The sequence below is a fragment of the Carassius gibelio genome, chromosome B24, assembly GCF_023724105.1.
Source record: "Carassius gibelio isolate Cgi1373 ecotype wild population from Czech Republic chromosome B24, carGib1.2-hapl.c, whole genome shotgun sequence".
Lineage (NCBI taxonomy): Eukaryota > Metazoa > Chordata > Actinopteri > Cypriniformes > Cyprinidae > Carassius > Carassius gibelio.
The window spans coordinates 15,591,340-15,606,335 of NC_068419.1; the positions used below are offsets into that span (position 1 = coordinate 15,591,340).

Here is a 14,996-nt window from a genome sequence, read left to right on the forward strand (position 1 = left end):
TAAAATAAAAACAAATTCATAGGTGTTAATAATAGGGCCTAAAACCTCCACAGTAAATGACCTAGAACACTGTTTAACACTTAATGATTGCTCTGTCAGTTTTTATCATCAGTTATGTAGGAATGTACTGTAGGTGTGCTATTTGATAGTGATCTTCCCTTCGAAAGCTAAATTTCTAGCATTTGTAAAACTGCATTATTTTATCTTAAAAATCTATCTTAATTACGATCTATGTTCTCAGTGTTAAATGCAGAAACTTTAATTCATGCATTCATGACCTCAAGGTTAGATTATTGTAACGCTTTATTGGGTAGTTGCTCTACATGCTTAATAAACAAACTCCAGCTAGTTCAAAATGTAGCAGTTAAGAGTTCTTACTGGAATCAGGAAGTATTGTCAGGAATCTAGTTTTATTCCTCTGACTGTTTCTCTCGCTCTCTCTCTCTCACTCACTCACGCACTCACTCACACACACACACGCACGCACGCACGCACGCACGCACGCACACAGACACACAGACGTGCGCTCTCGCACAGCTGAATTTATGGCGTTCGGACGAGCTCATTAATATGACGTTGCAACATGCACTGAACGTCTCACTGACGTCTTATTTTTTTGCTATTAAATCCATTAATTTTAAGATGAAGACGAGGCGTAGACGTCAAGCAGACGTCACGTAAATCACGTGTAGCAGTGAAGTTATTTATTTTTTCCCTAACACGGATCAGAACACGGTCCTCACACGGCTCAGTGCAGTTTATGAGGCAATGCACAACTTACTTGCACTTCATTCACTGCTCTCAATGGATGTGACATCTCCGTCTGCATTATGTTTTTTTTTTTTTTGTGATTGCAGTTTTTTAGTGTGTCTTTTTCCCAGCCAATTCAATGTACAATAATTATTCTGTTTATTTTTATGAAATCCTTTTTGAAATTACATTTGAGGGTTATTGTGTTTTTACCTATTTTTACATTTTTAATGTAGACTACAGCACTTGAACGTCTTGATGGCCAACCCATCGATCGCAATACATGAATCAATCCTGTAAAAGATCATAGAAAAATATTAAGCAGCACAATTTTTTCTGACATTGAAAATACATTGAAGGACCATGTCTCAAAGAAGTCTGGAGTACTGATGGTGAGAATAGGCTGAGATTTATTTATTTATTTGTTTATTTATTTATTTGTTGTGTCCTCGATCCTAAAAAAAAAAAAACTAACAAAACCTTAACCTTAAAAATCTTAAAAAGATAAGCTTATTTTAAGCTTTATGATCAGTGAATTATGTGTACCAATCAAGCAAAGAAGAATTAAATAGGCTATATAAAGGTGTGCGATAGACACATAAATTATATCTCGATATTTTCTAGGATTTTTAGCCATAACCACAATCAGACTATATTTTCCTGAGTGTGTTGAAGAGACTCCTAAAGTTATTGATATTCTTTACATTCTTTACATGGAAATTTATATTTTCAAACAAAAGTTATTATTACCCTTTATGTGCATTTTATATATATATATATTTTTGCATTATATTTAGCGTCAAATTCTTAGATTCAATCAATAAAGTGAATTAGAACTATACAACACTCAGGGCTGTTACCAAATCAATAAAGATCATTATAAACAAAATATATCTTTGCAATGCAGAGGAACTGCATCTGAAGAGGCATTTAAATGTATTTACACACTGTTTAATGCAAGACATGAATTCCTTAACCTGTAGTTATAAATTGAGAAATAATGTTTTGATATTTTAATCCTAAAACGTTGAATAGCCTACTGATATTTACAATTATAAATAAAAACACCTTAAAAAACTTTAAACTACTTTAAATGTGAAATGAAAACCGCCAGTAGGTGGCAGAAAGTCACTATTAATAAGTGAGTCATTGATCAATTTTAAACGGTTGATTAATTCAGGAACGAAACACTGTCATGATGCTCAGAGACACAAAACAGCACCGTGGTTCTGTTTGGAATGAGCTATTTTTATTGGTGAAATAGAGCAAAAATAGGCAATATGGTGTGTCTTAAACAGAAGTCTGTTAATATTGACTTCTTGTTTAACTGATGTAAAAAAAAAAAAAAAAAAAAAAAAAAAAACTTTTTCCATTTGTGATATTTGCAAGAGAAAAAAATGGGTATGAAGGTGCATAAGGGTCCGGGCAGTTTGGAGGCCCGCCAAGCCCAGGGGAACTTTTAGTTGAAACAAGGGGACGAATAGAGCCCTGCACAATTTATCTGAATTCTAGTACCGAGTCTGACTGATCCCCTGTCTTTTGCTCTCTCTCTTTCCCCATACACAGCTGATGTTGCAGCAATTACAATATTTAAGTTTTCTTTTTTAATGGCAAAGTGGTCATATCAATTTTCGTTGTTTTAGAAATATGTTTGGAACATTCGGGTTTTTTTCTTTTCTTTCTAAGGAACAACCAAGAGGCTAGCAGCAGGAATCTATGAGCATATGTTTGTTCAATTTAGCCTTCTTCACAAAAAAAAAAAAAAAAAAAAAACACTTAATGCATTTAACCATACTAATTAATTTTTTACTCTAGATAAATGTGCGCTATTGATGAAAAAAAAAAAACCGGAAGAACCCAGACGAGACGCAGACTTGTCAAAACTGTAAGGCAGCCAAACTGTAAAATTTGCAGACGTCACGTTCACAAAGTCGAACTTTAATGTGGCAGATGAAGACGTGACGTACGGCAGACACAGACGTAGACGTCACGTTCTACAGAGGAAGACGTGACGTTCAGTGAGACGATTGCATGTAACAAAGTCATATTAATGACCTCGTCCGAACGCCATAGAACTCATTCTCAATCAGCGCTTACTCTCCTGCTCTCTTCACACCTGTTAGCCTTTTGCCCTGATTTTCTGGCTATTTAGACCTCATGTGCTTTCCCCCTCTTGATATCACTTTATATACAGCGATATCGTTGACTTGATTGCAAATAAATGAACAGACACTATTTAACTGAACAGAGATGGCATCACTGAATTCAATGATGAACTGCCTTTAACTATCATTTTGCATTATTGACACACTGTTTTCCTAATGAATTTTGTTCAGTTGCTTTGACGCAATGTATTTTGTTTAAAGCGCTATATAAATAAAGGTGACTTGACGGTTTATTGTTTGTTCGCTCATGTCCGTTACTGATGCATTAGTTAAATTGCTACTAATCCTTGTCCTGTTTGTACGTGTATCAGACGATTTACTGCTCCGGTTTTCCTGTGCCAAGTCGGGTTCTCTGTGCTGCGGTCACTGCCTGGTGGAGTCTGCGTTTGTCTATACCTGCGTGTACTACCTGGTGTTTGGGGTTTTTTGCTCCAATGCTGTTAATGATGGAGTTTTGGTTCCTTGCTACCAATGTTGGAGACACTTAATTTCCAGCAATATGGTCAACTTGACTGCACAGATACTATTTGTACTGAACAGAACTGGATGATGACATCACTGAATCAATAATGAACTGATTTTTACTGAAAATTGAGTATTTACTATTGCTCTTTTGCATTACTGCACACTATATTCCTACTGTAAAGCTGCTTTGACACAATCTGTATTGTTAAAAACGCAATATAAACTAGATGGTAAAGTTTCTAGGCAAACTTTAAGTTGGCTTTTAAAAGCCTAGCCAGAAAGTCTGAAGTAGTTTTAAATGCTTTAAGTTTAAGGGGTTTTCGGTTTTAACGTTTTTGAAGTAGTTTTTGAAGTGTCCCTATTATGGGTAATGAAAGGTTCATATTTTGGTTTTGGGTATCCCCAACAACAGGTTGACATGCATGCAAGGTCCAAAAACACTTTCATTGTCTTATAATATGCATTTTTGTTTTTCCTTTTTTGCTCAATAACTCCCAAATGATTAATTTAACGATTCATTCTTCCAAACCCCTCCTTTGACCCCTCGGTGACGCTAAACTGCGGTGATTGGTCTGATGATCCAGTCTGTCATGATTGGTCTACTGCGTGCAGCACAGGTCAATAACAGAACACCCATTACTTAGCCCACAGCTCGGTGGTGTACAGTACGTGTTAGCCCAATGCAAACAAACACGTATTGATAAAGCACTGCAGGTTGTACAGTAACGTATTGCTCTATTATTTATCAGAACTACAAGCAATAATAATGATAAACAATCACTATTCATCCATACATTTCTAGACAATTGCGAGTGAACAGATATTGCTGTTACACAGAGACCTACAAGCTGCGCTGAGTGAACACAATACACACAACTAAATATGTATTTTAAATGCTACAGTAGGCTTCAGAGTACATGACGGCAACAGTTTTTAAAATAATTACTCCACTTTCAAAATAAACATATCCTGATAATTTACTCACCCCATGTCTTCCAAGATGTTAACGTCTCCCTTTCTTCAGTAACAAAGAATTTATTAGTCGAAACTTATATAATGAAACGATTTTAATTTTCAAAAAAATTAATAAATGAATAAAAATATACACTTTCTGCTTGTCTTGTCTAGCTCTGCGAGGCGCATTCATACTCTGGCTGCATCCGAAAACTTAGGCAGGTGACTTGCTGCCTCGCTGCCGTATCAGGCAATGACTTTGCAGGCAGCATTTTGCATGAAGGCACCTCATGGGACTGATTTTGGACAGGCTTCTAAGGAAGATTAATGGTTTAATGATCTACAGCAAAATATAGAGAGCTTTGGTGATAACTAAGTGGATATTTAATTACTGTAATATTAATTTATTGCTAGAAATTACATAAAAAGTGGAAAACTTTGATCAAAAACATACGTTTACACACAAACTGACCACCGACTGCAACTTTCAGACGCCATCTTTATTTTTGGGCTTAACTGTCACAGAATGGAATGAACAGGATTGTGGGATATCAAAGGCATTGAAGGATTCATTTATGCTGCCTTCAAAAATCGACCAGATGTAGGCATCTCAGGAGACAGGAACTGTAGCTAACAATGAATTCGGAGGTGCCTTGATGCCTTCCTACCTTAAAATGCGTCCTCCAAAGGCAGCATTTTTCAGTTTTTGGATGCAGCCTCTCTGTACAACTTTCGAGATAGGATATGTCTAAAAACTCTAAACACTATGCATGTTCACTTTGTAAACACTGGGTTGGTGCTTCTATAGCGATTTCACATTATTTTGAAGTTGGAGGAGAAATTTAGTTGGGCGTTTTTCGATGTACCCTAACGGATTTCCCCTCACAGTGCAGAGCACAGCGTCTTCTCCACAGGAATCTGCCACGGTGTTTGAGGGAGGAGAGGTACAAGTTTTCCCGGGTCTACATGCACAACAAGTGGGCAAGCATAAATATGCTAATGTTTCGATTTGACGTTACCTTGAAACAGCTAAACATTAGTTTTAAAAATGACTCGTTTTCATGACTTGGAGTCCACACTTTCTTTTGAACGACAATTACTTTATACATGGTGCACTTTTAGATTTAAAACTTTGCAGGATGTTTTCATTCACTTAGAACTGTGTTACACACTGCATTAAAGGTAATTTTCAAAAATCCAAAATATGGGCACTTTAAAGTTTTGAAGGCAATACAATCTATCAAAAAAAAAAATAGATAGACAGATAAATAAATAGATAAGAAAGATAAGATAGATAAATAAATAGATAAGAAATAGTAAACTAGCATGTTGCTAGCACGATTAGCAAGTGACTAGTATGTAGCTAAATGATTAGCAAGTTACTAGCATGTGAGTGAAGTGACATACAGACAAGTATGGTGACCCATACTCAGAATTCGTGCTCTGCATTTAATCCATCCAAAGTGCACACGCACAGCAGTGAACACACACAAACTGTGAACACACACCCGGAGTAGTGGGCAGCCATTTATGCTGCGGCACCCAGGGAGCAGTTGGGGGTTCAGTGCCTTGCTCAAGGATACCATGGTATAGCCGGCCCGAGACTCGAACCTAGGGTTACTCTCTAACCACTAGGCCATGACTTCCCCACATGGGCATTACTTCCCCACATGTCAGTAACGTGTTAGCAGCATGATTAGCATGTTTCTGTCATTATTATCAAGTATCTAGCATGTTGCTAGCATGATTAGCAATGGACTAACATGTTGCTAAGATGATTAACAAGTGATTAGCATGTTGCTAGCATGATTAGCAAGTGACTAGCATATTGAAATCATGTCTAGCAAGTGACTAGCATGTAATAAGCATGATTAGCAAGTTACTACCATGTCGCTAGCATGTTTCCAGCATGATTACTTCTGTTTCTGTTTATTTCACTTATAAAGCACACATTAATACAACAGCTGCTGCCCAAGGTGCTGTAAAAAAAGTAGAAATAAAAACAACAACATGCAACAATAAATTCAGAGTAAAAACATGAGTTCAGTGACACTCTTCAATGCCCATTTGAATTAAAAGCCTGAGATAATGAATGAACTTTGAACTGAGTTTTAAATGTAAATAAAGTTGGAGCTGCTCTAACATGCAGAGGTAAACAATTCCACAGTCTAGGTCTAGCCCGGTCACCCCTATGTTTTAATCTAGATCAAGGAACAATTGGAATCAGCTGAATAGAGGACCTAAGGGAACTAGTAGGTGTGTGTTGTTGTAGAAGGTCTGTGAGGCAAGACGGTGCCAAACCATTTAATGATTTAAAAACAATTAATAAAAGCTTAAATTCTATTTGGAAACATACTGGGAACCACTGTAGAGAAAATAAGATTGGAGTGATGTGTTCTCGTTTTTGAGTGCCTGTTAGCATCCTTGCTACTGCATTATGAACTGCCTGCAGATGCAACAATGGTTTCTGGCTGACTCCTATGTATAAGAGAATTAAAAATTTCAAGCCTTGAAAAAATAAAGGCATGGATGACTTTCTCAAGATCTTTAAAAGAGAGAAATAAATTTAGTCAGAAGTCTCAAATTAAAAAAAGATGGATTTAACCATAGCATTTAAAAACTTAGCCAAATAAATCACCTATATTTTTCACCACCTTCTTATTATACGAGACCAAAGGTCCAAAATTAACACTCTCACTCTGCCCAAAAATAATAATCTCTGTTTTATTTACATTAAGTTTTAAGAAATTTAAGGACATCCAGGCTTCTATATAATTTAAACATTCTAAAATAGGAGTTAGACCATTCTTATTTTTATGTTGTAATGGTAAATAGATCTGCATATTGTCTGCGTAACAGTGAAATGAAACATTATTCTTCTTAAAAATGGACCCCAAAGGAAGCATAAATAAAGAGAAAAGTAGTGGGGCAAGAATAGACCCTTGCAGGACACCAAAGGTGAAAGGACCAGAGGTCGATAAAAATTCCCCAACATTTACTGCAAAGCTTCTATTTGATAAATATGACTTAAACCACTGAAGAGCCACTCCTTGAATTCCTACATATTTCTCAAGATGAGAAACCAAGATAGTGTGATCAACAGTATCAAACGCTGCACTAAGATCTAGTAAAACTAGAATTGCAGAAGCCCCAGTCAACAGTTAATAAAATATCATTACTTTTAAGTGTGCCGATTCTGTATTGTGTTTTGCCCTAAAACCTGGCTGAAAAACCTCAAATAATGAATTTTACTCTAAAAAAGTCCGTAATTGAGTAAAGACTACTTTCTCTAAAATGTTTGAAAAACATCGACATAGTTTTTGAACTATAGAGGGGCGCCCTTATTTTATGTGCACAGTACATTCTGCGTTGATGATGTCAAATGGTTGCACTCTGTGAGCTCCTGGCGCTTTTTACCGCAACACAACTCTGAATACACAACTCAAGAGAATAAAATACTGATATGATACCACATTGTGTGGCTTTGGGTTGTAATAGCTTTTGGGTGGCTTTGGATTGCGATACATCAGCCATCCCTACAGCTTACGAATGGCTGAGACAAAAAAAAAAAAAAAACGCTTTGGCATTCTGTTATGGTTTAAACATGCCGACGCTAATCATGATGCTGCGCCGCTGGAGGAGTTTCTCAGTGCAGATTACCCTCAAGATTTGGGGCGTTTAGATTCCTTGTGGGGAAAAGTCGATGGTATGGCATTTGGTTTAAGACTATACTTAATGTATATCCATCACCACCTGTAAGCTCTTTCATTAGCTGTAGTCATCATATCAGTATTTTATTTTGTGAGTTGCCAATTCCGACTTTTGTTGTGGTAAAAACAGCAAAAGGTAGCAGCAGTAGCTCACCGAATGCAACCATTTTACGTCTTCAGAATAAAGGCACCCCCCATAGACCAAAATATATACAGGTGTGACCTGCTCTTATCATCTGATCGTGGTTGTATCTCTCTATTAGTTTTATTGGATCTTAGTGCTGCATTAGACACAACTGACCACAAAATTGTAGTTTTATGACCGCCATCCGTTCGTAGCAGTGAATGAAGATGTATCAAATCAATCACAGGTGCAGTATGGAGTACCTAAAGGCTAAGTACTAGGACCGCTACTAGTGGAATGCATAATGAATATAAAAAACTGGATGACGAGTAATTTTTTACTGCTAAATTCTGAAAAAAACAGAGGTGTTAATTATAGGACCTAAAAACTCTGCAAGTAATAACCTAGAACACTGTCTAAGACTTGACGGCTGCTCTGTCAATTATTCGTCATCAGTTAGGAACCTAGGTATGCTATTTGATTGCAATCTTTCCTTAGAAAGCCACGTTTCTAGCATTTGTAAAACTGCATTTTTCCATCTCAAAAATATATCTAAATTACGGCCTATGCTCTCAATGTCACATGAAGGAAATTTAATCCATGCATTTATGACCTCAAGGTTAGATTATTGTAATGCTTTATTGGGTGGTTGTTCTGCATGCTTAGTAAACAAACTACAGCTAGTCCAAAATGCAGGAGCAAGACTTCTTCCTAGAACCAGGAAGTATGACCATATTAGCCGGTCCTGTCAACACTGCACTGGCTCCCTATCAAACATCATGTAGATTTTAAAATATTGCTTATTACTTAAAAAAGCCCTGAATGGTTTAGCACCTCAGTATATGAATGAGCTGCTTTTACATTATAATCCTATACGTCTGCTACGTTCTCAAAACTCATGCAATTTGAGAAAACCTAGAATATCAAAATCAACGGCGGGCGGCAGATCCTTTTCCTATTTGGCGCCTAAACTCTGGAATAACCTACTTAACATTGTTCGGGAGGCAGACACAATCTTGCAGTTTAAATCTAGATTAAAGACCCATCTCTTTAATCTGGTTTACACATAACATATTAATATGCTTTTAATATCCAAATCCGTTAAAGGATTGTTAGGCTGCATTAATTAGGTAAACCGGAACCGGGAACACTTCCCATACCACCCGATGTACTTGCTACATCATTAGAAGAATGGCATCTGTGCTAATATTAGTCTGTTTCTCTCTTATTCCGAGGTCACCGTAGCCACCAGATCCAGTCTGTATCCAGATTAGAGGGTCACTGCAGTCACCCGGATCCAGTACGTATCCAGACCAAAAGATGGATCAGCACCTCTAAAGGACCTCTACATCCCTGAAAGACAGCAGAGACAAGGACAACTAGAGCCCAAGATACAGATCCCCTGTAAAGACCTAGTCTCAGATGACCATCAGGACAAGACCACAGGAAACAGATGATTCTTCTGCACAATCTGACTTTGCTGCAGCCTGGAATTGAACTACTGGTTTCGTCTGGTCAGAGGAGAACTGGCCCCCCAACTGAGATCTTGGTTTCTCCCAAGATTTTTTTCTCCATTCTGTCATCGATGGAGTTTCTGTTCCTTGCCACTCTCGCCTCTGGCTTGCTTAGTTGGGGTCACTTCATCTACAGCTATATCTTTGACTTGATTGCAAATAAATGCACAGACACTATTTAACTGAACAGAGATGACATCACTGAATTCAATGATGAACTGCGTTTAACTGTCATTTTGCATTATTGACACACTGTTTTTCTAATGAATGTTGTTCAGTTGCTTTGACACGATGTATTTTGTTTAAAGCACTATATAAATAAAGGTGACTTGACTTGACAACATTTGAGGTGTGCTGTGAGTGACAATGGGGCTCATTTACATCTCATTTAGATAAGCCATACCCCTACATAGCAACGACAGACACAACGGGAAAAATCGGATGAAACGCCCCTACTGCGTGCTAGAATCTCCGACAAACAAGCTGATTTCAACCTCAAAATGTACGTATGCTATCTCAAACACGATGAGGCTTCTGCAAGATTCTGACAGATACTGCAAAAAAACAAAAATCACCAATTATGAAAAAAAAAAAAAAAACGCTTCTTTCTCATTTTGCTCGAAAGTTGTGCTGCCGAATTGTGTCACTGGTTTCCGTGACAGGTCACATATGCTGTCATCACTGGGGATGACAAGATGAAAATGTTGATGATCATGGATCTTAGATTATGCAGAGATCTCAAATACTCTTCTCAAAGTAGCACATGAATAAAAAAAAACATTTTTCCTAAAATTTTAATTAGACATTTAAGAAATTATAATTTGCTCTCTCAAGAGCACAATGCCTAGGCCTATTATTCCAAACAAATTAATCTATTAGATTTTGATGGGGGAAAAAAAAAGAAAAAAAAGAGAGGTTTATACAACGGTTAAACTGAATTTATGTTGACTGACATCTAGAAAATATGTGGAATGTTACCAGGTCTACGCTCAGTAGATCCTAACAAAAAAACAAAAAACATTATCCTACTCAGAATCCGTGGCATTCCACAACTAAAATCATTTCACTCAAAATCAGCTGAAATATCAAGAAAAAACTAAACAAAAAAAATTAAACAATTTCAGCCAATAGGGGGTGTGAAAAAGTATGAATGATGTTGCTGGAGTAGTATGGGGTAAAAAAGGGTGTCTGAAGAGACACGGAGGCAAATAAATTATTTTGCCAAAACAGCTGTATGCTAATTTTAATATATGGGCCCACAGGGCACATTATGCCCTGTAAAATAATGACCATGCATAAATTTGGTTTCCGGGTCAGTACCTAGGTTATTGTTGTGGAATAAAGAAAAGCAGTGCCACACTTGTGCAGCATATAACATGGTTAGGCAAAGCAAGCTTGCTCTGTCATTTAAACTGTTTATAGACGGTTTCAACGGCAACAACATAAACAAACGTTACTGCGCATGAGCACTTTTTTGGACCTAACTTAACTTCCGATAGACTTCCAAATAGAATCAATAACAACAGCCAAGTCCCTCTAGAGTAGATATTTTTTGATAAAAACAAAATATGTTTGCTGCGTGGATCAGGCGGACTTAATGAAAATGCTAATTCATTCTTTGCCAGCAGGAGATGTTTTAAAGCATAGACATAAAGCATGAGAAATAGAGGTTTCCCCAGTAACAGCTGTAAACAAAGCAGAGCTGGTACACTCACACGCTGCTTTATAACAAGCAAGTCTTCCTTCAGAAATAGTGATATAAAAACACATGTGCCTCACTTTGATATTTAAACATATAAATGTAAGGAATTATTATTATTAAACGTGCAGTACGTAACGTTACTCATGTTTATTCAACGAAGCCTTTTTGAAAATCGATCAGTTTTAAAATTGTGGCGAGTCTCTAAAAATAAATAAATGTATGGGAAACACATCCCGCAGCACAACCACCTGAGTCCAACTTCAGTCTACTCATCACCTTGACTTTAACTGCGTTTGTAGAAGGCACTGCAGCCAGACCGATATACACAACACAGAACGGAAGTTAACTTAGGTACAGGCGCGTGCGCCCGACGAAACCGTCTATAAAACAAAGAGATAACCGAATTAGCAAATTGTTGAGAATAAAATATAAATGAGTTGGAAAAATAGTAAGGATGCAGATAACTGAGTAAAACCAAATTATTTATTTCTATTATAGAAAATTGGTATTAGCCCTTTACTCATTGTAATGACAGCACTGGATTTGTGAGATTTGTGTGTCAAAATGGACTCAGGACAGCCCTTAACCCACATTAAATGTCCACAGGTCACACCAAGAAGGATGACTAGGAAGATGAGCAAATTAGCATGCTTGACAACACTAACAGATAACTCTAAAGGTTTCAATTTACAGGTGACAGCAGTTCTATTAAGCCCAAGGAATGGTTTGCTCCATCAAAGAGAACCAGTGAGTGTGCAGTTATGATCTCAAGGGAGAGCATTGCATTAATCAGCAAAATGGTTACAGAGTGACAACTGAGTTCACATTTCTCACCTTAAAATATGGCAACAAACATCAACAACTCCACATAGTATTAAGTGAGGGATGTAGGGCGTGCTAGTAATGACCCACCATTGCTAACAAGAGAAAGACCATTGCAACGACTTGTAAAGAGTCACCCTGGTGAAGATGGAATGAGTGATGGGACTGCTAATGAGATCAAAATACTTGGGAGCAGATGTGGGCCAACAAATGGAAAAGAAGAAGTGGAAAGAGAAGGAAACTGACAAGCAGACAACTCAGGAGAAAGTGACGAGGAGAGACCAGAGATGCCAGATGAAGTGCAAATTGGAGACAGCTCAAAAAAGATAAGCAAGTAGCTCACATTCTTTCATCAGAGAAGCAGAAAGGTGAAAAGAATCACTATGACAACACTATGACTTCTCTAGAATTGACTTTTCAACCCTCATCTGAATCTGGCAGTTGCTTTTACTTAATCCAATAAAAGCAACAACAAAAATAAATAAATAAATAAATAAATAGACACATTGTAGATAATAGCTATAATACCAGTTGTAAGAGAATTAGAAATGTAAATGTTTTATGGGAAAATGTAGAAGAAAATAATTGATATAAAAGGGTAAATTACACAAGCATTTAGTGAAGTAAAGATCAAACTGAAAAAAACCTAAGAAAGGAAGATACATTAAATGGAAAAGATAATCAAATGTGATTAAAGTTTGATCTAAAGTTAGAGGAATGGGGAGCATAGTTTTCTAAATTGGGAATGTTTTTAGAAATTGCGGTATTGATAAGAGGATTACTACTGTGTACTTCCTATATTGGAGGTCATTATTTATCAAAGCCACAACTAAGCAAAAAAAATTGGAAGATGTCAAGATGATGGGAAAATTATTTTTGAGGGTAACCAAAATGGCCCTCTATAATGCGGAAAGTATCTGGACTGAAGATCAACTATGCTATTGCTTTGATGTAAAATCTTTTTGTTTTGATGTTTATTTCTATTGGATTCTACATAACTGTAACAACCACAGGCAAGTGCTGAACCAATTGCATAACATTGATTTATTTAAATAAAGGATTAGGTAGACAGGATCTTTTTAATTCCTCAGGTGTGGGGGAAGACTTTTTGGTCCTGATACTCCACCAAAGTGCTGCTACATAATATATAATCTGATAAAACTTTCTGACTTAAGTCACTTACATTTATGCATTTAACAGACGCTTTTGTCCAAAGCGACTTATAGTGCATTCAGGCTATACAATTTTAATTAATTATATTTTTAACCAGGAAGGTATTTTTATTTATTTTTTATTTTTTTGCATAGTTGTCACTAGGTAGTGATAACTGATAAGACTGGATTATGAAGCTGCACTCTGGGTAAAAGCAAGTAAAGGTGAGACTTAGTAAGTCTCAAAGAGGGGAATGTGGAAGATTTATATTAATCAAATCTGGTTTCACCGCGGGTCTGCCATTCTCCATCGGCGTCATGGCAGGAGGATCCCTTGTCTCCGCCTCCTGCCTCTGAGTCCCAGCGTCTCAACCATGGCTCCTAGATCCCCCCTCTCCACCGTGGCCCGTCAGTCCACCAGCTCTGCTGGGATCCCTCGTCCCTCCGGCTCTGCTTTGGTCTGTCGTCGACCATCCGATGCCCGGGACTCCACTCCTCTGGCTCCGCCTTGTCCCTCCATCCCTCAGGCTCTGTCAGGCTCCTCCTTCCCTCTAACACCACCTAAGTCCTCAGTCGCTCTGGCTCCGCCGCGGCCTTCCAGATCCCTGTGTCCACCTCAGTAGCCTGCACCATCTCCTCCATCTTGGCCCTCAGGATCCTCAGTGTTGTTCCTGGCTCAATCGCTCTCTGTCACTGCCTCGGGCTCCTCCTCCATCTGGTCCTCTGCCATCGGTCAGCACCCTGGATTCGTCTGCCCTTCCTCCACCATGGCTCTTCCCTCCATCGGCTCTACCGTGGGCCGCCATCATGGCTGTGGCCTGGGTCCTGATTGGCGGCTCCACCTTGGGCCGCCATCATACTGTGGCCTGGGTCCTGCCTGGCTCCTCCTGCTCTGAGTACCTCCTGTCTCCTCCCTCCGGTCTTCTCATCCCTGGCTCCTCCCTCCATGGTCTTTGTCTGCTGGCCCCCTTCCGGGGATCCATCCTCCTTAGTTCCCATCCAGTCCAGCTAAAACCAGCATGACCTGCTAATACAGTGACTAAAACCAGCTTCGGAGACCAGCCAAAGCAATTTATGTTATTTTGTATTGAATTTCATATATTACAGTATCCCCATCCCTTGTGTGGTTCACTCAAATTCTCGAATCGATTTTGCTTGACAATTCTCATAAGGCTGCGGTTCTCTCGACTGGTTGTGCATCTTTTTCTTCCATACTTTTCCTTCCACTCAACTTTGTTAACATGCTTGGATAAAGCACTCTGTGAACAGCCAGCTTCATTGGCAATGAATGTTTGTGGCTTACCCTCCTTGTGAAGTGTGTCAATTACTGTTTTATGGACAAATGTCAGATCAGCAGTCTTCCCCATGATTGTGTAGCCTAGTGAAAACCATTTGGAAGGCTCAGGAAACCTTTGCAGGTATTTTTAGATGATTAGCAGACTGGCATGTCACCATATTCTACTTTGTTGAGATTTGTGACTATACAATTTTCATAGTCATGAAAATAAAGAAAATTCTTTGAATGAGAAGGTGTGTCCAAACTTTTGGTCTGTACTGTACCTGTAAAACAACACCATTTAAACTTATAAAAAAGAGTGCCTGATTAAGGACATTATAGTGCTAAAAAGAATAAGAAACA

At 38.0% G+C, this 14,996-nt stretch overlaps 1 protein-coding gene across 2 annotated transcripts in view; it reads right to left on the reverse strand.

The window, feature by feature from the left end:
- The window catches only part of acad11 (acyl-CoA dehydrogenase family, member 11), a 112,319-nt gene that overhangs the window by 59,273 nt on the left and 38,050 nt on the right, over positions 1-14,996 (reverse strand). The gene's annotated exons all lie outside the window — the stretch shown is intronic.